Source organism: Vitis vinifera, chromosome 14 (genome assembly GCF_030704535.1).
Source record: "Vitis vinifera cultivar Pinot Noir 40024 chromosome 14, ASM3070453v1".
NCBI classification, from domain to species: Eukaryota; Viridiplantae; Streptophyta; class Magnoliopsida; order Vitales; family Vitaceae; genus Vitis; species Vitis vinifera.
Window position 1 is genome coordinate 2,255,743 of NC_081818.1, and position 23,408 is coordinate 2,279,150.

General features: G+C 41.0%; 1 non-coding gene across 1 annotated transcript; it reads left to right on the top strand.

Annotated features, from left to right (window-relative positions):
- Positions 1-22,161: 22,161 nt before the first annotated feature.
- Positions 22,162-22,268, top strand: LOC132255142 (small nucleolar RNA R71). The gene has a single exon (XR_009467760.1). It is a non-coding gene; the product is annotated as a small nucleolar RNA R71 (small nucleolar RNA).
- Positions 22,269-23,408: the final 1,140 nt, after the last annotated feature.

Consider the following 23,408-nt stretch of genomic DNA (forward strand, 5'->3'; position numbering starts at 1 on the left):
AGAATTAAAGTGAAATCTAATTGAAGGAATCTCTGTACAACACCGGTTAGAGAATTGACTATATGTTGAATCTCTAACGCGAGGAAATGAACCATCTGACCGGAGCTATGTCTTTTGCATGAGGAATCACCCCAGTGAACCTAACTCTCCAGGGAATGCTTTTCTTCCTAAATTATTCCAAACTTCTGTTATGTTAGTTAGTTTAAGTATAAACATTTACCAATCAAAGTTTGTGTTTTACTTCTTAAGCTAACCGTGAAATGAAACAAGACCAATTCACTTGGAATTGGTATCATTGATAGCTTGCTAATCCTTCCCAGTGAACGATCCTAGAGCCGCTATACTATAGTAGCTTTTTCTTTGCTACCCTAGTATATGGTGTAATAGGTATAAATTTTGTTGATTACTCCCTCATCCAAGGAGCACCAGCTGGACATGAATCAGCTGAGACACCAATTGGGCACGAATCAAATGGCGCCGTTGCCGGGGAAGATGTCAAGTTTATATTGATACCATTTTTGAGCACTTGTGATTTTCATCACAAGCTGGTAACGTTTCTTTCACTTTACTAATTTTCATTCTTTCTTTATGTATTCATAATCTAAGTTTATCTTATTAAATTTAGCCTAGTTTAATTTTGCTGTTGTAGCCTTGTTTCTCTTGTTGTCCTCTGTTTTTTTTTTAAGTTGTAGATAGATACTAGTTGTGTATGCCCAAGTGGATACGAGACAGTGGAGGAAGGCTTGTTAAGTGTGATACACCTCAGAGGGGAGAATTTGAAGTAATCTTGAATATCATGGAAGCTACACCTGAAGATCAGCATAGTCACCAAGGTCGTCAAGACAATCTCAATGAATTCAGATCAATGAGGGACCGTATGCATCCACCTCGTATGAGTGCACCATCATGCATAGTGCCCCCTACAGAGCAGCTAGTGATCAGACCGTATCTTGTTCCACTTCTACCAACTTTCCATGGGATGGAAAGTGAGAATCCGTATGCACACATCAAGGAATTTGAAGATGTTTGTAATACATTCCAAGAGGGAGGAGCTTCAATTGATTTGATGAGGCTTAAGTTATTTCCTTTTACTTTAAAGGATAAGGCCAAAATTTGGCTTAATTCTTTAAGGCCAAGGAGTATCCGCTCTTGGACTGATTTACAAGCTGAATTCCTCAAGAAATTTTTTCCTACTCATAGAACAAATGGCTTGAAAAGGCAAATTTCAAACTTCTCAGCTAAAGAGAATGAGAAATTCTATGAGTATTGGGAGAGATACATGGAAGCTATAAATGCTTGTCCTCACCATGACTTTGATACTTGGCTATTGGTGAGCTATTTTTATGATGGTATGTCTTCCTCAATGAAGCAACTCCTCGAGACAATGTGTGGAGGAGATTTCATGAGCAAAAATCCAGAGGAAGCTATGGATTTCTTGAGCTATGTAGCTGATGTTTCAAGGGGATGGGATGAACCAACTAAAGGAGAAGTGGGAAAGATGAAGTCTCAGTTGAATGCTTACAATGCAAAGGCTGGGATGTATACTTTAAAAGAAGATGATGACATGAAAGCAAAGTTGGCAACTATGACAAGAAGATTGGAGGAGCTGGAACTGAAAAGAATACATGAAGTGCAAGCTGTTGCTGAAGCACCAGTGCAAGTGAAGCTGTGTCCTAATTGTCAATCATTTGAACATTTGGTGGAGGAATGCCCTGCAATTTCAACTGAAAGGGAGATGTTTAGAGATCAAGCAAATGTTGTTGGACAATTCAGGCCCAATAACAATGCGCCATATGGAAATACCTACAACTCAAGTTGGAGGAATCATCCAAATTTCTCATGGAAGGCCAGAGCAACTCAATACCAACAGCCGGATCCACCATCTCAACAATCTTCAAGTATTGAACAAGCAATAGCCAATCTCAGCAAGGTAATGGGAGATTTTATTGAAAAGCAAGAAGCCACTAATGCTCGAGTCGATCAAAGAATTGATAGAATGGAGAGTATGTTGAATAAAAGGATGGATGGAATGCAAAATGATATGAACCAAAAGTTTGACAACATCCAGTATTCAATTTCAAGGCTTACAAATTTGAATACACTGCAAGAAAAGGGAAGATTTCCTTCTCAACCTCACCAAAATCCCAAGGGTGTCCATGAAGTGGAAAGCCAAGAGGGAGAGTCATCACAGATGAAAGATGTCAAAGCCTTGATCACTCTAAGGAGTGGTAAGAAAATTGAGCAGCCAATACCCAAGCCACATGTTGAGAAAGAAGAAGAGATAAAGAAAGGGAATGAAATGGAAGATAAAGAGTGTGAGATCAGTGAAGAAAAGAAGGACTCTGATTCAACAATGAAAGCAATTCCAGAGAAAGAGCTTCTGAAGGAAGAAATGCTGAAGAAATCAACTTCTCCACCTTTTCCCCAAGCATTACATGGGAAAAAGAGGATTAGAAATGCAGCTGAAATCCTTGAAGTCTTGAGGCAAGTGAAAGTTAATATTCCACTGCTGGATATGATTAAACAAGTTCCAACATATGCAAAATTCCTAAAGGATTTATGTACTATCAAAAGAGGGTTAACTGTAAACAAGAAAGCCTTCTTGACTGAGCAAGTAAGTGCAATCTTACAGTGTAAGTCTCCTTTGAAGTACAAAGACCCTGGAAGTCCTACCATTTCAGTCATGATTGGAGGAAAGGTAGTGGAGAAAGCCCTGTTAGATTTGGGAGCAAGTGTGAATTTGCTTCCATATTCCGTCTACAAGCAATTGGGACTTGGAGAGTTGAAGCCAACAGCAATCACTCTATCTCTGGCAGATAGATCGGTGAAAATTCCAAGAGGGGTAATTGAGGATGTATTGGTTCAAGTGGATAATTTCTACTATCCAGTAGATTTTATTGTTCTTGATACAGATCCTACTGTAAAGGAAGCTAATTTAGTTCCTATCATCCTTGGAAGGCCATTTCTTGCAACTTCAAATGCAATCATCAACTGTAGAAATGGGCTTATGCAACTCACTTTTGGTAACATGACACTGGATCTCAATATTTTCTACATGTCTAAAAAGCAAATCACTCCGGAGGAAGAAGAAGGTCCAGAAGAGCTATGTATAATTGATACTTTGGTGGAGGAGCACTGCAATCAACATATGCAAGAAAAGTTGAATGAAAGTCTTGAGGATATTGAGGAAGGTTTTTCTGAATCTCCTATTGGGCTTGCTACTCTACAAAGTTGGAGAAAGATAGAAGGAATTCTACCTTTGTTCAATAAGGAAGAGGAGGCAGCTGTTGAAAAAGAAATTCCAAAACTCAATCTGAAGCCTTTACCTGTGGAGCTGAAATATACATATCTTGAAGAAAATAATCAATGTCCTGTTGTGATATCCTCATCTCTGACCAGTCAACAAGAGAATTGTTTAATGGAAGTTCTCAAGAGGTGTAAGAAGGCAATAGGATGGCAAATATCTGACTTGAAAGGCATTAGTCCTTTAGTTTGTACTCATCATATATATATGGAGGAGGAAGCAAAGCCAATTCGTCAATTTCAAAGAAGGTTGAATCCTCATCTACAAGAGGTGGTGCGAGCTGAAGTGCTGAAGCTACTTCAAGCAGGAATCATTTACCCTATATCTGATAGCCCTTGGGTGAGTCCTACTCAAGTGGTACCAAAGAAGTCAGGGATCACAGTGATTCAAAATGAAAAAGGGGAAGAAATTACTACACGCCTCACTTCAGGTTGGAGGGTGTGTATTGATTATAGAAAGCTGAATGCTGTCACTAGGAAAGATCATTTTCCATTGCCATTTATTGATCAAGTGCTGGAGAGAGTCTCTGGACATCCATTCTATTGTTTCTTGGATGGGTATTCAGGGTATTTTCAGATTGAAATTGATTTGGCAGATCAAGTAAAGACCACTTTTACATGTCCATTTGGAACATATGCTTATAGAAGAATGCCTTTTGGTTTATGCAATGCACCTGCTACATTTCAAAGATGTATGTTGAGTATTTTCAGTGATATGGTGGAGCGAATTATGGAGGTTTTCATGGATGACATCACCGTATATGGAGGTACATTTGAGTAATGCTTGGTTAATTTGGAAGCAGTTCTTCATAGATGCATTGAAAAAGATCTGGTGCTCAACTGGGAGAAATGCCATTTTATGGTACGTCAAGGAATTGTCCTTGGCCATATCATCTCTGAAAAAGGCATTGAAGTTGATAAAGCAAAGGTGGAGCTTATTGTCAAATTACCATCTCCAACAACTGTAAAAGGAGTAAGGCAGTTCCTTGGCCATGCAGGGTTCTATAGGAGGTTTATAAAAGGTTTTTCAAGTCTTTCAAAACCTCTTTGTGAGCTGTTAGCTAAGGATGCTAAGTTTATATGGGATGAAAGGTGTCAGAATAGCTTTGATCAACTGAAGAAATTTTTAACAACTACTCCAATAGTGAGAGCCCTTAACTGGCAATTACCTTTTGAACTGATGTGTGATGCCAGTGACTTTGCTATAGGAGCTGTGCTTGGCCAAAGAGAAGATGGGAAGCCCTATGTGATTTACTATGCAAGTAAAACACTGAATGAAGCTCAAAGGAACTACACAACTACAGAGAAAGAATTGTTAGCTGTGGTATTTGCTTTGGACAAATTTCGTGCTTATTTAGTGGGGTCTTTCATCATTGTCTTCACTGACCATTCAGCCTTGAAGTATTTATTGACAAAGCAAGATGCAAAAGCAAGGTTGATTAGATGGATTCTTCTGTTACAAGAATTCGATCTTCAAATCAAAGATAAGAAAGGAGTGGAGAATGTAGTAGCTGACCACTTGTCAAGGTTAGTTATAGCACATAATTCCCATCCCTTGCCTATCAATGATGATTTTCCTGAAGAATCACTCATGTTTCTAGTGAAAACTCCTTGGTATGCTCATATTGCCAATTATTTAGTAACTGGTGAAATTCCAAGTGAGTGGAATGCACAGGACAGGAAGCACTTCTTTGCCAAAATTCATTCTTATTATTGGGAAGAGCCCTTTCTCTTTAAGTATTGTGCAGATCAGATTATTAGGAAGTGTGTCCCCGAAGATGAGCAGCAAGGGATTCTATCTCATTGTCATGAGAATGCATGTGGAGGCCACTTTGCCTCTCAGAAAACAGCCATGAAGGTATTGCAATCAGGGTTTACTTGGCCATCTCTTTTCAAAGATGCCCACATCATGTGAAGAAATTGTGATAGATGCCAAAGGCTTGGAAAGCTAACAAAAAGAAATCAAATGCCTATGAACCCCATTCTGATAGTAGAGTTATTTGAAGTATGGGGCATTGACTTCATGGGACCTTTCCCAATGTCTTTTGGTAATCCATATATCTTGGTGGGGGTAGATTATGTTTCTAAATGGGTTGAGGCAATCCCCTGTAAACAAAATGATCACAGGGTGGTTCTCAAGTTTCTTAAAGAGAACATTTTCTCAAGATTTGGGGTGCCCAAGGCCATAATCAGTGATGGAGGTGCTCATTTTTGCAACAAACCTTTTGAAGCTCTGTTATCCAAGTATGGAGTGAAGCATAAGGTGGCTACACCTTATCATCCTCAGACTTCCGGGCAAGTTGAGCTAGCTAATAGGGAAATAAAGAACATCTTGATGAAAGTGGTGAATTCCAACAGAAAAGATTGGTCTATTAGGCTTCATGATTCATTGTGGGCATATAGAACAGCTTATAAGACTATTCTTGGGATGTCTCCCTATCGTCTTGTCTATGGCAAAGCATGTCATCTCCCTGTGGAAGTTGAATACAAAGCTTGGTGGGCAATAAAGAAGCTGAACATGGACTTGATCAAGGCAGGAGAAAAGAGATTTCTAGACCTTAATGAGATGGAGGAATTAAGAAATAATGCTTATATCAATTCCAAAGTTGTAAAACAGAGGATGAAGAAATGGCATGACCAACTCATCTCTAACAAGGAATTTCAGGAAGGGCAAAGAGTTTTGATGTATGACACAAGACTCCATATCTTTCCTGGGAAGCACAAATCGAGGTGGATAGGCCCGTTTGTTATTCACCGAGTATGGTCCAATGGAGTGGTGGAATTATTGAATTCCAATGGCAAGGATAGCTTTAAAGTCAATGGATATCGTCTCAAGCCATTCATGGAGCCATTCAAATCAGAAAAGGAGGCAATCAACCTCCTTGAGCCTCAAAAAGTCTAAGCAAAGAAGGGTTTGCTAGACGTGGTTTTACCACAGTCCAAAATTTTTGTAAATTTTGTAAATTTTCAAGTTGTTTCCATATTTTTGATCTTAGTTTTTGATCTTAAATCATGTTTTTAGGTGTGTTTTAATTGTTTTGAATGATCCCAGGTGGAAGAAATTTCAAGGAGATTGAAAGAAAAAAAAATCGGGTCGAAATCAGAGCCAAAACAGAGGAAAAACAGAGGAAAAACAGGGGAAAAACAGAGCTCTGCGAAATTTCGCAGAGTGAAGGAAACCTCTGCGAAATCAGCACTATGCTGCAAATCCATTCCGCAGCACTGTAGAAGTCTCTGCGAGGGTATTTCGCAGCTACGAAAGCAAATTTGGCACACGAGTGCCACTTCGCAGTACAGTAGCATCCATTTGGTAGCTGCGAAACACATTGCGAAATGGAAAAGCGTGATTTCGCACCAAAAGTCCCATTCCGCAGGGTATTTCGCAATTGCGAAAGTGGTTTTGGCACACGAGTGCCACTCCGCAGCACAGTAACATCAATTTCGCAGCTGCGAAACTCACTGCGAAGTTGCTGCGAAAATGGCATTTTGCTGCGAAATTGGCGTTTTGTTGCGAAACTCAAACTGACACTTAGGCTTCCGTTTTTCCTATTTATACCGGTCATTTGAGCTGCGAAAAGGGTTTCAAAAATCAGAGCACCATTCTCGCAGCCTCTTCGTCTTCTTCAGTGAGCCTCGCCGTCCAAACCCCCGGTCATCCTCTCAGATCATCTACGTCAGCCAAAGTTCGGTAGCCTAAAATGGCGCGAACACGAGGGGCTAAGTCTTCTTCTCCTTCGAACCGCAAGAAGAGTCTGCGAAAGGAGCCAAGTCCAGGTTCTGTTCCAGAACCTGCTCCAGAGCCCTCGCCGTCGAGACCAATTCCTCCTCCGGTGAAGCCCGTGCCACCAAAGCCGCCGGCAAGACGATATCTAACCAGGTCAGGAGGTAGGCCATTACAGAAGAGACCCAGGGTGGAGAGCTCAGAACCCATCGATTTGACTGAGCAATCTCCAGAGCCTTCACCAATCCCATCACCGGTTCAAACTCCAGTGCCATCTCCGGTTCCCTCGCCAAGTCCCCTGCCAGTTCCATCGCCGGTACCATCTCCAACGCCGCAAGAAAAATCTCAGGAGCCCCAAGCGCCACTTCCCGAACCCCAAATTCAAGCTGAAACAGCTCTGGAAGAAGTAATTAGGAGGCCAATGCTACCTCAGCCCCCAATTGAAGGAAACTTGGATTGTCGAACTCGAGCATTCCATTCCGAGCTTTGTTTCGACTTAGCAGCATTCAGAGTGAGGCCGGAGCTTGCCCAATCATTCCAGCTGCTGAGGAGGTATCATATGGAGCATCTGCTAGCTCCAAGAGACTTTTTCTATCCCCGAATAGCCACGGATTTCTACCAATCCATGACAACCAAAGAGGTCAGGAATCCAACCTTGATTCATTTTACTATCGATGGGAGACATGGTATATTGGGAGCACGACATATTGCTGAAGCCCTGCAAATTCCCTTTGAGCCAACCCAATTCGATAATTTTAGAGCTTGGGCAAATCCTACTGAGCTAGAGATGGTTCGCACCCTTTCTAAAGGAGCTGCAAATCGATCACATCTGCTGAGGGGGGAGCTTCCTCCAGTTATGTTTTTGATTGATGCCTTTTTGAGGCATAATATCTATCCATTGCAGCATTGGACCCAAAGAAGGGGAGTCCTCCTGGAAGCTCTTTACAAGATGTCAGAAGGATTTTTCTTTGGGCCTCATCATCTGATCATGGCAGCCCTTCTCTATTTTGAAGAGAAGGTGGACAGAAAGAAGCTTCAAAGAGCTGATTGCATTCCCCTCCTCTTCCCAAGGCTGCTATGCAAAATTTTGGAGCATATGGGATATCCCTTTGAGCCTCAGCTGGAGAGAAAGCGAATATGCCGTGAGCCATTCACTCTTGATAAATGGAACAATATGACGACCTACAAAATTGATCAGCCTGGGCAGCCTCAGCCAGCTGCAAGGAGAGCATCCCCAAGACATATACCCGAAGGTATAACAGTTGCTGCTCTTGCCATTCCTAGAGCTCCTCCAGCTGCACCTGCTTCATCTCAGCCATCCACATCAGCTGAGCCGAGGATGGCTATTCCTATATCTGAATATCGAGAGTTGTGCCGTGCATTGGAGACTCTTACAGCTTCTCAGAGCAGTCTTGCTCAAGAGATGGCAGCCATCAGAGCATGCCAAGAGAAGATGTTAGCCACTCAGGCTCAACAAGCTGCCATCTTAAGGCAGCTCTAAGTCCATTTCGATCTGCCACAAGCTGTAGAGCCCTCCACTGATACTCCAGCAGAGCCACACTCTCAGCCTTCAGAATCTCATCCTCCAGAGCCAGAAGCCCCAGCTGATCTACTAAAAAGGCAGCAGATCCATCTGCCTAATTCTAGCCACAACCCCACTCATCAGACTACTATCTATCTAATATTTCTATGTATTTCGTTTTTTTTAGTTGAAAAGAAGTCCCAGTATTTTGGTACTATATATGGGATTCCTTGTGTTACTTGTCCTTGGCACTATACTCGAATGAATTGAAAGTAATACAAGTTGAATATTTCTTGTTTAAAGTTAGCATTAAGTTATTCTTATTTCCTTTTCTCACATATTCTATTCTTTTTGAAACATGTGGTTTTCCCCAATCAATATTCGAATTTGATATCAGCAAGGAGGTACCACTTCCTCCCTTTAATTACAGTCACTCATATCACATTGAGGACAATGCTCAGTTCGGTTGGGGGGAATGAGGAAGGAAGTATGCTAAATCTTTTTGGTATTGCAAGTATATTGGTTAATTAGTTGTAGTTTTTGCTTTTTACTCTTGTTACTCTATTCTCCATGAATTTTGAGGAAAAATTTTCAAATTAAACCAAGAGAAATTGAACTGTTGTTTTTCACTTGACTTAGAGTATGGATTATGCTTACTAAAGTGGTTCAATTGTTGAAGCTTCTATTGAAATTGAATTGAGTTCTTCCACTTTAAGCTATCCACACAATGTGCACATTAGATTCCGATTATAAGATGAAAAGCTATTTCCCTCCTGACTTAGGATAATTTTGGGACTTGGTATATTTGACCTCATTTGATAAAAATTGAAACACCCTGCAAAAGGCCAAAGAGCCTTTGAAATAAAGAAAGTTGTTTGCTTGCCTTGAAACCCGAGTAAGGTCTGAGGGGTATATGGTGAAAATCTTTAAAGCCTGGTGCCCTAAGCCTTAATTGGTTGGGAGTCACCGACCTCAATGCTCATTATAAGGGTGAATAGGTAAAGTTAGCATATGGTAGATGCTTGGGTATTAGAAATTCATTCTTAAAAGTCCGGGGAAAAATCCGAGGAGTTAGTGGTTGAAAGATCCTTAAAGCTTGGTGCCCTAAACCTTAATTGGTTGGGAGTCATCGATGGACCCCCATTACATGGACAAGTCAGAAAGAGTACCCCATAAAGCTACCTTGAAAAAAAAAAAAAAAAAAAAAAAAAGGTGTGTTCTTTTCTTATTGATTATGGTCAGATTATTGCTAAAGTGTTAAAAAGAGATAGGTTGGGGGGTGAGATTAGTAGCATATTATTCTCGGAAGCTAAGGAACTAATACACATAGATTTGTGTGGAAGATTAAAGTTTGATTCTTAGGAAGTGGAAATGATTTTAAAACTTCAGTTTGCATAATGCACTCCCTTGATTGATAGTGTTTAGCATAGTTTGTTATGACTCTTGTTGAGATTTGGGTTTGTATTTCTTTAATGCTTCATGTGAGAATTAGATCATCATGCCACTTGAGAATTATTTTCTTTCAGCATGATGTTGTAAATTTTAGATTAGTTTGCTATTTATTTTCATTTTTCTCTCCTATATTGCTAAGGGACTAGCAATATGTCGGTTGGGGGGAGTGATTACTACTCAAAAAGTGCTATTTGATAGCCTATAATTAATCCTTTTAAACACTTTTGAGTAGTAGTTTAGGCCTTTTAACTCAATTGGCATGTTAAGGATCCTTTAAAGCAATTTTAATCACTTTGTGCAAGTTTTGGTGTTTTTGTTAGTATTTTGATCACCAAAGCAAGTCAAGACTGAGGAGAGCTATGAGGAATCTTGGGCAAAGCTTAGAAGTCATTTTCCAAGAGTGAATCCGGATTGTAAGGAGAAAAAGCAAAGAGAATCTGCCATAGAGCATATTCTTGATGACAGTCACAGAGGCCACTTTTGGAGCACTTTCTGAAGTCCAAATGATGCATGCTATATACCATTTCAAAGCTCAGGAAGTCAACAATCCAATGCTTCAAACGGTGTGCAATTCGGAGTTGAAACGAAGAAGTTGCAGCCATTACAAGCCAATCACTCAGAGCTGAAGGAAGCATTTTGCAAAGTGCTGCGAAATCACCCTTTTGTTGCGAAGTGATTTCGCAGCATTTTTGTACAGTAAGTTGTTTCTCCTTCTGACGATGCACGATTTATGCCGCGAGAAGGAAGCTAGGAACCTCAAGGTGGAAGCCAACTTCGCAGCCCTGTGAAGATAGCTTGGTGTTGCGAAAATATTTCGCAGCCCTCTTGAGTGTCTGCGAAATCTCGCAGACACCATTTTTCTCCTGTGAAATGGTTCCTGAAGCCTCCCGATATTTGCTACCGACATTGGGAGATATTTTCCATTAGATTTTTGTTGTCTAAATCCCAAAATACTCCTTGTAAACCTCCAATTACAAGATTCCTTAGCTTTTAAGTTAGTAAAAAGACTAAATATCTTTGTAACAATTAGTTTTATATTATGTTCATATATATACCTCTCGGGAGCCTGTTCTCGGAGAGGAGTTCCTTCTGAAAAAGTTTGGGTAAGCAAGTAAAGTCTATTTTCTTTCTACTGCCTTACCTTATCACTTTGTATTTTCATTTCATTTCTAAGTTATGAATTCTCTGAGGAGTTTTCCCCAGAGAATGAGTAACTAAACCTCTAGTTCCTTGGAGCTAAGGTTGCCGGGGAAGGTTCCAAGTGCACGAATGCAAAGCTTTGTGGTTTTAGCTTTTAATGAAGAGGAAGTGAAATCCTTTAATGATTTCTATGTTTTTAGTTAACTTAAAACACCTTAGAGTCACCTGGGCCAACACTTGGTAAGGCAAGTGATTTCCAACCATGGAAATGCACTAGTTTACCTCTTGCGAGCCTCTGGGAGGTGATTTCAAGGTAGGATTTTCTGGAATTACCAACACTTGGTAAGCTTTTGGACTCCTAGGAGACATCCATTAGTTATCTCTTGCGAGTTTGTGAAGGGAAGTCCAAGATTAAAGATCATCTTGAATGGTAAGTGCTCGTGAGAGGCATGAACCATTGCAAGTTGCATCAGTGAGAGAATTAAAGTGAAATCTAATTGAAGGAGTCTCTGTACAACACCGGTTAGAGAATTGACTATATGTTGAATCTCTAACGCGAGGAAATGAACCATCTGACCGGAGCTATGTCTTTTGCATGAGGAATCACCCCAGTGAACCTAACTCTCCAGGGAATGCTTTTCTTCCTAAATTATTCCAAACTTCTGTTATGTTAGTTAGTTTAAGTATAAACCTTTACCAATCAAAGTTTGTGTTTTACTTCTTAAGCTAACCGTGAAATGAAACAAGACCAATTCACTTGGAATTGGTATCATTGATAGCTTGCTAATCCTTCCCAGTGAACGATCCTAGAGCCGCTATACTATAGTAGCTTTTTCTTTGCTACCCTAGTATATGGTGTAATAGGTATAAATTTTGTTGATTACTCCCTCATCCAAGGAGCACCAGCTGGACATGAATCAGTTGAGACACCAATTGGGCACGAATCAACAACAACATAAAGGATGGTTGTTTCTTGAACCGGTATAGATTTAACAATGAAGATTTAATCCATAAAAAGTCAATAGAAATGGTAGTCAAGTTCCATTAATGGCTTTAGACACTATGGGTCTTCACCTTGAGCCACTTTCCAATGGCTCGTACATGATAACTAATGGTCTTATGTGGATCTAGCAATAAGTATCCACAGAGACCTAAAAGCTTATCATGTATTGGCCATTCAAAGTGATTCAAAGGGATTTAAAGCAAAACTTTAGATTTTAAAAACCATTTATGAACTCCAACTACCTGTATTTAAAGCACTAGAATTTTCCACTTTTGCATCTGGACTTTTCACCTAGCTTCCTTCACTCCAAGAAACTAAAGGTTTAGCCTCTCATCCTCTGGGAAAACATCCTCAGAGGTTGTTTGGCTTCCAAGAAAAAGAAAATACAATAAAAAAGAGAAGGTAAAAGCAGAGCAAAGCTCTGTATTTTTCTTCATTTCAAAACTATACAAAAGATGTGTCGTCCTCCTTCCCCTGAGAACAGGCTCCCAAGAGATATTTATATAGAAAATTACAAAACAAAATATCTTTTGGATATTCATCCTTTTTCCAAACTTAATAACTAAGGAATCCTATAATTGGTGGATTACAAGGAGAGTTTGGGAATTTAGACATCAAATATCTAAAGCAAAATATCTCACAATGTCGGTCGCAAAGATGGGAAGCTTTAGGAGAAAACCACGGCACTGCAAGATGGCCGCAAAACTCTCCGGGTAAGCGTTATCCTCGGATCCGAATATGTATATCCGGATAGTTGAAACGCCTTCTCTCCCATCCGGATATGTCTACCGAATATGAGACATCCGGAGAAGGTAGAACTTCGATCGGACTGTGATACATCCGGGTAAGTGCTATTAGAAAAGAGGATCCGGATATGTCTGCTAGAGGAAGTTGAAACGCCTCTTTTCCCATCCGGCTCCTGAATTCCGGATGTCATCCGGAATGATGGCGGCGCTGGATGTAAGTGGCAGTAGCCGGATTCCGGATGTGATACATCCTGGTGGTAAGTGGCGGTAGCCGGATGGAATTCTTACCCGGATGGAATGAGCTGGATCCCATACTCCTTGTATTCTGGATTTGCTTAAGGATTCCAAAGAACTCTCCTCAATCTCATATTGCTTTGGTGATAAAAAAGCTATCAAAACACCAAAACTTAACACAATTTGATTAGAATTGATTGCAAGGGTCCTTAACATGCCAAATGGGTTAAAAGGTAATAACTACTACTCAAAAGTGTTTAAAAGAGTTAATTACCAGTTATGAAATAACACTTTTTGAGTAGTAATCACTCCCCCCAACCGACATATTGCTAGTCCCTTAGCAATGAAGGAGAGAAAAATAAAAATAAACAATACTATAATTTACAACATCATGCTGATCAAAAAACAATTTCCAAGTGGCATGATGATCTAACTCTCACATGGAACATTAAAGAAATAAAACTCAAACTTCAACAAGAGTTATCAAATAACTTGTCTAATCACTATTCTTAAAGAGAAGACATTATGCAAACTTAAGCTTTAAAATCATTTCCACTTCCATAGGATCAAACCTTACTCTTCCACAAAAATCTAAGTGTTATTTATTAGCTTCTGAATATAGTATGTTGAACTAATCTCTCCCCCAAACCTAGTTCTTTTTCAAAGCTTCGCAAACTGGTCAACCTCCAATAGGCTAAGAACGCACCTCTTTTTTTCACAATTTTTTTCTTGTAGGAGTACAAGGCTAAAGGTATTTTTTTTCTAAATTGTCCATGTAACGGGGGTCCATCGATGACTCCCAACCAATTAAGGCTTAGGGCATCAAGTTTTAAGGATCTTTCAACTACTAACTCCTTGGATTTTACCCCGGACTTTTAAGAATGAATTTTTAATACCCAAGCACCTACAGTATGTTAAACTCCACCTATCCACCCTTGTAACGAGCATTGAGGTCGGTGACTCCCAACCAATGAAGGCTTAGGGCACCAGGTTTTAAAGATTTTCACCATATACCCCTTAGACCTTGCTCGGGTTTCAAGGCAAGTAAACATTTTTTCTTTCTTTTTTTTTTTTTTTCAAAGACTCATTGGCCTTTTATAAGGTGTCCCAACACTATTAAATGAGGTCAAAGGTACCAAGTCTAAATTTTCCTAAGTTAAGAGGGAAATAGTTTTTCATCTTATACTCGGAACCTATTGTGCACAGTGTGTGAATAGCTTAAAGTGGAAGAACTGAGGTTGAATTCACTAAAAGTTTCAACAATTCATCAACTTTAGTAAGCATAATACAAAATCTAAGTCAAGTAAAAAGACAAAAATTCAATTTCTCCCATTTCATTTTGAAAATTTTTCCTTAATAACCATGGAGAGTAGAAAAAAACTTTAAAAATTTTAAAAATTAAGCAAAAAACAACTAAATTACCAAAATACTTAGCATTATTAACAAAAACTTCCTTCCTCAACTCTCCTCCCAACCAAGCTGAACATTGTCCTCAATGTGACAACAACGATTGAACAATAGGGAGGAAGTGGTGCCTCCTGAGTGGTATGAAGTTCAAGTAGAATAGGAGAACCCACATGTTTCAAAAAACAATAAAAGATATGAGTAGAGGAATTAAAAAAATATAATGCTAAGTGCTCACAAATGATAGAGATTTGTATTACTTGATGGCAACACAATTTTATATAAAAAACAAGCAATACAACCAATCCCACTATATAATACCAAAAATATGGGATTTCATAAAGGAAATACATAAAGTAAAGTATGTAAATGATCAGAAATAGGGAGGATGATGATGGTAAGCTGATGGCTCAGGTAGATGTCTCTGCATCTTCAGTAGCCGGCTCAGGAGGGGCATGGGGCTCCGTGGCCTCTGAGTGGGGCACTGCAGTGGTAGGGGTAAGATGCTCAGTAGCTGATGGAAGACCCAGATGGTGCTGAAGCTGCCTCAGGATGGCAGTGTGTTGAGTCTAGGTGGTCAAAATCTGCTCCTAGTGAGCACGAATAGCTGACATCTCTTGAGCAAGGCTACTCTGAGTCGCAGTCAGTGTCTGCAATGTGTGGCATAGATCTCTATACTCTGAAACGGGTATGGTCATCCTAGGCTCGGCTGAAGTAGAGGGCTCTGATGCAGTTGGAATAACTAGAGGGGTACTATGGGTGGCAGGAAAAGCAAAGGGTATACCCTCAGGTATGGGCTCTGGAGATGCTCTCCTGGCAGCTGGTATCTCAGCTGGCTGTGGGTCCTCTGGCTGCTGTGGCTGTGGAAGCTCTGGATGCTCTGCTCTATATGCTGTCATATTGGTCCACTTGTCGAGAGTGAATACCTCTTGGCATATACGTCTGCGCTCCAGCTGAGGGTCTGATGGATACCCCAGATGCTCCAAAATTTGACATAGCAATTGTGGGAAAAGAAGTGGAATAGCATCTGCTCTTAGCAGCTTCTTCCTATGCACCTTCTCTTCAAAGTAGAGAAGGGCAGCCATAATCAGATGGTGAGGGCCAAAGAAATATCCCTCTGATATCCTAAACAGGGCCTCTAGCAGAACTCCTCTCCTCTGCACCCAATGCTGAAGTGGATAAATGTTGTGGCGCAGGAGTGCATCAATGAAGAACATGCTCGGAGGAAGTTCCTTCCTCAACAGATATGGATTTGTGGATGTTCCTCTGGACAAAATATGAACCATTTCAAGCTGGGAAGGATTAGTCCATACTCGGTAATCCTTTAGACGGGCTGGCTCATATGGAATATGCAGGGCCTTTGCTATGTGGCGAGCTCCTAAAATACCATGACGTCATTCAATGGTGAAGTGGATAAGAGTAGGATCTTTGATCTGATTAATAGTCATGGACTGATAGAAGTCCATTGCTACTCGGGGATAGAAAAAATCCCTGGGGGTCAGCAATTGCTCCATGTGAAATCTGTGTAGTAGATGGAATGAGTCTGCGAGCTTCGGCTGAAACCTGAAGGTGGCTGTGTCAAAACACAGCTCAGAGTGAAATGGTCGAGCCCGACAATCTAAATTCCCCTCAATGGGCGGCTGAGCGACCATCGGACGCTTGATCAGCACCTCAGGAGCTATCCCTGAGGGAATTTGAGACTTTGCAAATGGCGGTTGCGACGGCTGAGGCTCCACTGGATTCTCTGAAGATAGCGCCGGAGACAGCTCTGTAGATGGGTCCGGAGAGGGCTCTGGAGAGGAGTCCAGAGACTGCTCCGTTAAGTCTATTGGCTCTGAATCTACTACCCTAGCTTTCTTTTGTGGGGGATGCCCCCTTGACCTGGTCTGATAACGCTTCACCTAAGGACTCAACGGCGCGGGTTCCGCCGGAGGTGGTGCGGCTACTTATCGCGGAGGCTCTGATGTGGAGCCTTGAACAGGCGCCTCTCGCTCGACTCTCTTGCGGCCGGACGAAAATGATGACTTTGCTCCTCTGGTTCGCGCCATGGCGGACCGAAGAGAATGGTCAGAGGTGATGGCCGGTGGCTCGCTCGGCTTCGGGCTCAGGTGAGAGAGCGAACGAACGGTTGCTCTGGTGTTTTTTCTTTCTGAAACCTTTTGGCAGCTCAAATGACCGGTTTTTATAAAAAATAAAGGAATATAAAGGGTCATTTTGATTTTCGCAGAGGAAGGCTGATTTCGCAGCAAAAGGTTGTTTTCGCAACAAAAGGCCATTTTCGTAGCCCATTTCGCAGCTGCGAAATGGGGGGAACTATGCTGCGAAATGGCACTCGTGTGCTTAAGTGTGGTTTCGCAGCTGCGAAAATTTTCGCAGAGAGGGGCTTGAGGCTGCGAAATGATTTCGCAGCAAAATAGCGATTTTGCAGCGAAGTGGCGATTTCGCAGAGGCTTTTTTTAGGCTGCGAAATCTCGCAGACCCTTGTTTTTCCCCTGTTTTACACTCTTTCTTGCTCCAAACGACTTTCCTTCAATTTCTTTGCAATGACTCCTGATTTTGATCATCCAAAAACCTATATTACATCAAAACAAATTAGAATGAAATTAAGGTCAAAAATAAAAATCAAAACATGCATATACACAAGAAAAAACACTAGATTAAACTAAAATCAACGCAAAAGGAAACAAAAAGAGGGTGAACTTTTTAGTCTTTGAAGAGACTAAATTCAACCACGAACTGAGTGTTTTCATGTTAGAGGTGGATCAAGGAGGATGAATTCCTCCTTGTCTCGGGAAAATGATTCCATATAGGGCTTGAGACGATGCCCATTCACTTTGAAAGTTCGAGTGCTCTTGAAGTTGAGTAGTTCCACTACTCCATTTGATTGCACGTCATGAATTATAAAAGGACCCGTCCACCTTGATTTCAATTTTCCCGGAAAAAGATGAAGTTTAGAGTCATAAAGCAAGACTCTTTGTCCCTTAGTAAAATTCTTCTGATTTACCAACTGATCATGCCATTTCTTCAGCCTCTCTTTTGCAATTTTTGAATTGAGGTAAGCATCATTCCTCATTTCCTCCAATTCGTTCAAATCCAAACATCTCTTTAACCCGGCTCTTGTCAAATCCATGTTGAGCTTCTTGATTTCCCACCATGCTTTATATTCAACCTCCACTGGGAGATGGCATGCTTTGCCATAAACAAGGCGATAAGGAGACATTCCAAGAATGGTCTTATAAGCGGTCCTATAAGCCCATAATGAATCCAGGAGCTTAATAGACCAATCCTTCCTATTCACATTCACCACCTTCATCAATATATTCTTGATCTCCCGGTTGGCTAACTCAACTTGGCCACTTGTTTGAGGGTGATAAGGTGTAGCTACCTTGTGCTTGACCCCATATTTGGCTAGAAGAGTCTTAAAAGGCTTGTTGCAAAAGTGGTTTCCTCCATCACTGATAATGGCCTTAGGCACTCCAAACCTTGAAAAGATGTTCTCCTTGAGAAATTTGAGAACCACCTTATGATCATTGCTCCTACATGGGACTGCTTCTACCCACTTAGAGACATAATCCACTCCCACCAAAATGTAGGAGTGTCCAAATGACATTGGAAATGGTCCCATGAAGTCTATCCCCCAAACATCAAAGACATCCACTATCAAGATGGGGTTCAAGGGCATCATATTTCGGCGTGTTAGCTTCCCAAGCCTTTGACACCGATCACATCCCTTGCACATAGAGTGGGCATCCTTGAAAAGAGAGGGCCATCAAAAACCTGATTGGACCACTCTCATGGCTGTTTTCTAGGAAGCAAAATGACCTCCACATGCACTATCATGACAATGGGATAGAATTCCTGATTGCTCTGGTTCAGGAACACATTTCCTTATGATTTGATCCGCACAATATTTGAAGAGAAAAGGCTCCTCCCAATAATAGGCATGGATCTTAGCAAAGAAATGCTTCTTGTCTTGGGCACTTCACTCACTTGGAACTTTTCCAGTAACCAAGTAATTTGCAATGTGAGAATACCATGGAGCTACCTCTATTGACATGAGAGACTCCTCAGGGAAGTCATCATTAATAGGTAGGCCATGTGAGTCATGTGCTATCACAAGTCTTGACAAGTGGTCAGCTACCACATTTTCTACTCCCTTTTTATCCCGGATTTGGAGATTGAATTCTTGAAGCAAAAGGATCCATCTTATCAATCTTGCCTTGGCATCTTGCTTGGTTAGCAAGTACTTCAAAGCAGAATGGTCAGTGAACACCACTATACAGGACCCTACTAAATAGGCACGAAACTTATCCAAGGCAAAAACTACTGCCAACAACTCCTTCTCAGTAGTTGTGTAGTTCCTTTGAGCCTCATTCAAAGTTTTGCTTGCATAATAAATCACATAGGGCTTTCCATCTTCTCTTTGCCCCAAAACAGCCCCCATAGCAAGATCACTTGCATCACACATTACCTCAAAAGGTAATTTCCAATTTGAGGCTCTCACTATTGGTGCAGTTGTGAGGAATTGCTTCAGTTCCTCAAAACTCTTCTGACATTTCTCATCCCACACAAACTTGGCATCCTTTACCAAGAGTTCACAAAGAGGTTTTGAGATTTTTGAGAAATCCTTAATGAACCTCCTATAGAACCCGGCATGTCCTAGGAATTGCCTAATTCCTTTAACATTTGTGGGAGGTGGCAACTTAACAATTAGCTCCACCTTTGCCTTATCTACCTCAATGCCATTCTTGGAGATTATATGTCCTAAGACAATTCCTTGTTGTACCATAAAATAGCACTTCTCCCAATTTAGCACTAGGTCTTTCTCAATACATCTTTGGAGAACAGCTTCTAAATGCAACAAACACTCCTTATAAGAACCTCCATATACAGTGATGTCATCCATGAAGACTTCCATGATGCGCTCCACCATATCACTGAAGATGCTTAGCATACATCTTTGGAAAGTTGCAGGTGCATTACATAGACCAAAGGGCATCCTCCTATAGGTAAAAGTACCAAAGGGGCAAGTGAAGGTTGTCTTTTCTTGATCTTCCAAATCAATCTCTATTTGGAAGTACCCCGAGTAACCATCCAAAAAACAGTAGAAAGGATGCCCTGAGACTCTTTCAAGGACTTGGTCCATGAAAGGCAATGGGAAATGGTCTTTCCCAGTCACTGAATTCAACCTCCTGTAGTCTATACACACCCTCCATCCTGAGGTAAGACGTGTAGAGACTTCCTCCCCTTTCTCATTTTGGATCACAGTAATTCCAGATTTCTTTGGGACTACTTGGGTTGGGCTCACCCACAAGCTATCTGAAATGGGATATATGATCCCTGCTTGAAGTAGCTTCAGAACTTCACCCCTTACCACCTCTTGCATGTGAGGATTCAACCTCCTCTGGGGCTGCCTCACTGGTTTAGCATCTTCCTCCATGAAGATATGGTGGGTGCATACCAAAGGGCTAATCCCTTTCAAATCAGAAATGTGTCATCCAATGGCCTTTTGCATTTTTTGAGGACTCCCAAAAGACTATCCTCTTGATCACTTGTGAGAGTTGAAGAAACCACCATTGGACATTTCTCATCTTCCTCCAAATATGCATACTTCAAATCAACAGGAAGTGGCTTCAAAACTAGTTTTGGAGGGTCCTCCCTAGCTGCTCCTTGTGAGTCCTCCTTATTGAACAAGGGTAAGATCTCTTCCCTTCTCCTCCAAGGAGACATGACGACTAACACATCAGAGGGTTCAGGTAACCCTTCTTCAAGCACTCCAAGGCTTTCATTCAAGCTCTTTTCTAAATTCTTGTCACAATGCTCTTCAACCAAAGTGTTGATCAAGTACGCCTCCTCCAATCCTTCCTCCTCTTCGGGGTGAAGATGCCTCTTGCATAGGTGGAATATGTTTAGTTCCAAGGTCATGTTTCCAAATGTGAACTGCATCACCCCATTCCTACAATTGATGATGGCATTGGAGGTAGCTAGGAAAGGTCTCCCTAGGATGATTGGCACATGATTTGTTTCCTTAATAGTGAGATCAGTATCAAGCACCACAAAATCCACGGGATAGTAGAATTTGTCCACTTGAACTAAAACATCCTCTATCACTCCCCTTGGGATTTTGACTGACCTATCAACTAAGGAGAGAGTGACGGTTGTGGGCTTCAATTCTCCAAGTCCCAGTTGCTTATACACAGAGTATGGGAGCAAATTCACACTTGCCCCCAAGTCTAGTAAAGCCTTCTCCACATGTGTCCCTCCAATGTTGACTGAAATGGTGGGACACCCCGGATCTTTGTACTTAACTGGAGACTTACACTGAATGATGGCACTTACTTGCTCAGTGAGGAATGCCTTCTTTGTCACAATTAACCCTCTCTTGACCGTGCACAAGTCCTTTAAAATTTTTGCATATGTGAGGACTTGCTTGATCATATCAAGGAAGGGTATATTCACCTTCACTTGTCTCAAAATTTCAAGAATTTCTGATGAATTCTTGATTCCCTTCTTTCCATGTAAAGCTTGAGGAAAAGGGGGAGGCATATGTTTCTTCATCATATCCTCTTTAATCACTATCCTTGGCTCATCTTCAATGCTTGAATCAGATGCATTTTTCTTCCCACTCTTCTCTTCTTGGTTATTGCTCTCTTTAACCAAGGTTCTCCTTGACATGAGTTCTTCATCTTGCCTCACCTTAGGCAAGGGTTGGTCAACCTCCTTCCCACTCCTCAAGGTGATCACAGCTTTAACCTCCCTCAACTTTGAAGACTCCCCATCTTGGGTTTCAACTTCATGAACACCCTTTGGATTTTGGCTTGGTTGAGAGGGAAACTTTCCTTTCTCAATCACTGTGTTGAGGTTGGTAAGCGTAGAGATGGAGTATTGAATATTATCCATCTTCTGAGATAGATCATTTTGCATCCCATCCATTCTCTTAATTTGAGAACTTTCAACATTTTCAATCTTTTGGTGCAATTGGGAGTTGATTGCCTTTTGTTCACCCACAAAGTCACCCATGACTTTACTTAGGTTCACAATGGCTTGCTCCACTGAAGAGGTTTGTTGAGGTGCTTGGGTTTGGGCTTGTGGTTGGTATGGAGGTGGCCTTGGTTTCCAAGAAAAATTTGGATGGTTTCTCCAGCTTGAATTATAGGTGTTTCCATAAGGTGCATTGTTGTTGGGCCTAAATTGCCCCACAACATTGGCTTGATCACCTAACATTTCCCTAACAGCTGGGATGGTTGGGCACTCATCTACCACATGATCACATGATTGGCAAATGGTGCATGGCATGACATGGGCTTGTGTCTCGGAAATGGCTTAGACTTCATGCATTTTTTTCAACTCAAGTTCTTCCAACCTCCTTGCCATTGTTGCTACCTTAGCTTTCATGTCCATGTCTTCACTTAACATGTACATTCCAACCTTTGGATTTACAGGAGCTTTCATCCTTCCCATTTCTCTTGAGTTGGGTTCATCCCATCCTCTTGATACCTCAGATACATAACTTAGAAAGTCCATGGCTTCTTCCGGATTCTTACTCATAAAATCTCCCCCACACATGGTTTCAAAAATTTGCTTCATGCAGGAAGACATCTCATCATAAAAATAGCTCACCAAGAGCCATGTATCAAAGCCATGATGAGGACAAGCATTGATGGCCTCCATATACCTTTCCCAACATTCATAGAACTTCTCATTTTCTTTTGCAGAAAAATTTGAGATTTGTCTCTTCAACCTATTGGTCCTATGAGTGGGGAAAAATTTCTTCAAAAATTCGGCCTGAAGATCAACCCAATTCCTTATGCTCCTTGGCCTTAAAGAGTTAAGCCATATTTTTGCCTTGTCCTTCAAAGTAAAAGGGAATAGCTTGAGTCTCATCAAGTCTATTGAAGCTCCTCCCCCTCCAAAAGTATTGCACACCTCCTCAAACTCCTTGATGTGGGCATATGGGTTCTCACTCTCCATTCCATGGAAATTTGGTAGGAGGGGCACAATATGAGGCCTTATAATCAGCTGCTCAAGAGGAGGTACGATGCATGAGGGTGCACTCATCCTTGGTGGGTGCATTCTATCCCTCATGGATAGATATGCATTTGGATTATCCCCTTGAACGTGTTGAGAATTCTGATCCTATTGTGGAGGGTCCATGATGTTTACACAGATATCCAACTCTGTGTCTTGAGGATTCTCAATCCTTACTAGTCTTCCCTCTTGGTTCCGAATCCAATAGGGCATGCACAAGTTACAACTTCCCTGAAAACAAAACAAAGACAACAAAAACAAAAGAAAACTAGAAGAAAATTAAGGTTAGAAAGAAAATGAAAGTAAACTTAACAAAAGGAATTCTACAATAAAAAAAAAATGAAGTTAGTGAAAAAGGAATTCACCAAACTTGTGATGGAAATCACAAGTAGCCTCTAAAAAGTTGTATCACTATATCGTGGCACCATCCCCGGCAACGGCGCCATTTTGATTGTGCCCAGTAGGGTATTTTAATCAAAAATATTTATAAATCCTATGACCTTATACTAGCGTAGCAAAGCTACTATAGTATAGCATCTATAGGGTCGAACTCTGGGATGGGTTTTCATTCTACCAGTGATAAACTCAAGATTAGAAATTGAATCTGATGATTTCCTTTGTCAAAAACTTAAAGTTTAAAAGAAAATAAAATTTGTTTTGAAAGTGGTGTTTGAAACTAAACTAACATAGAACTAGGTAAAAATGGAAGAAAGAAAGTCTCCCGGAGCTAGAGGTTGCTAGAATCAAGTTCAGAATGCAAAGTGGGAAATTCCGGATTTTTCTCCTCGTATTAGGGACAACAACATAAAGGATGGTTGTTTCCCGAACCGGTATAGATTTAACAATGAAGATTTA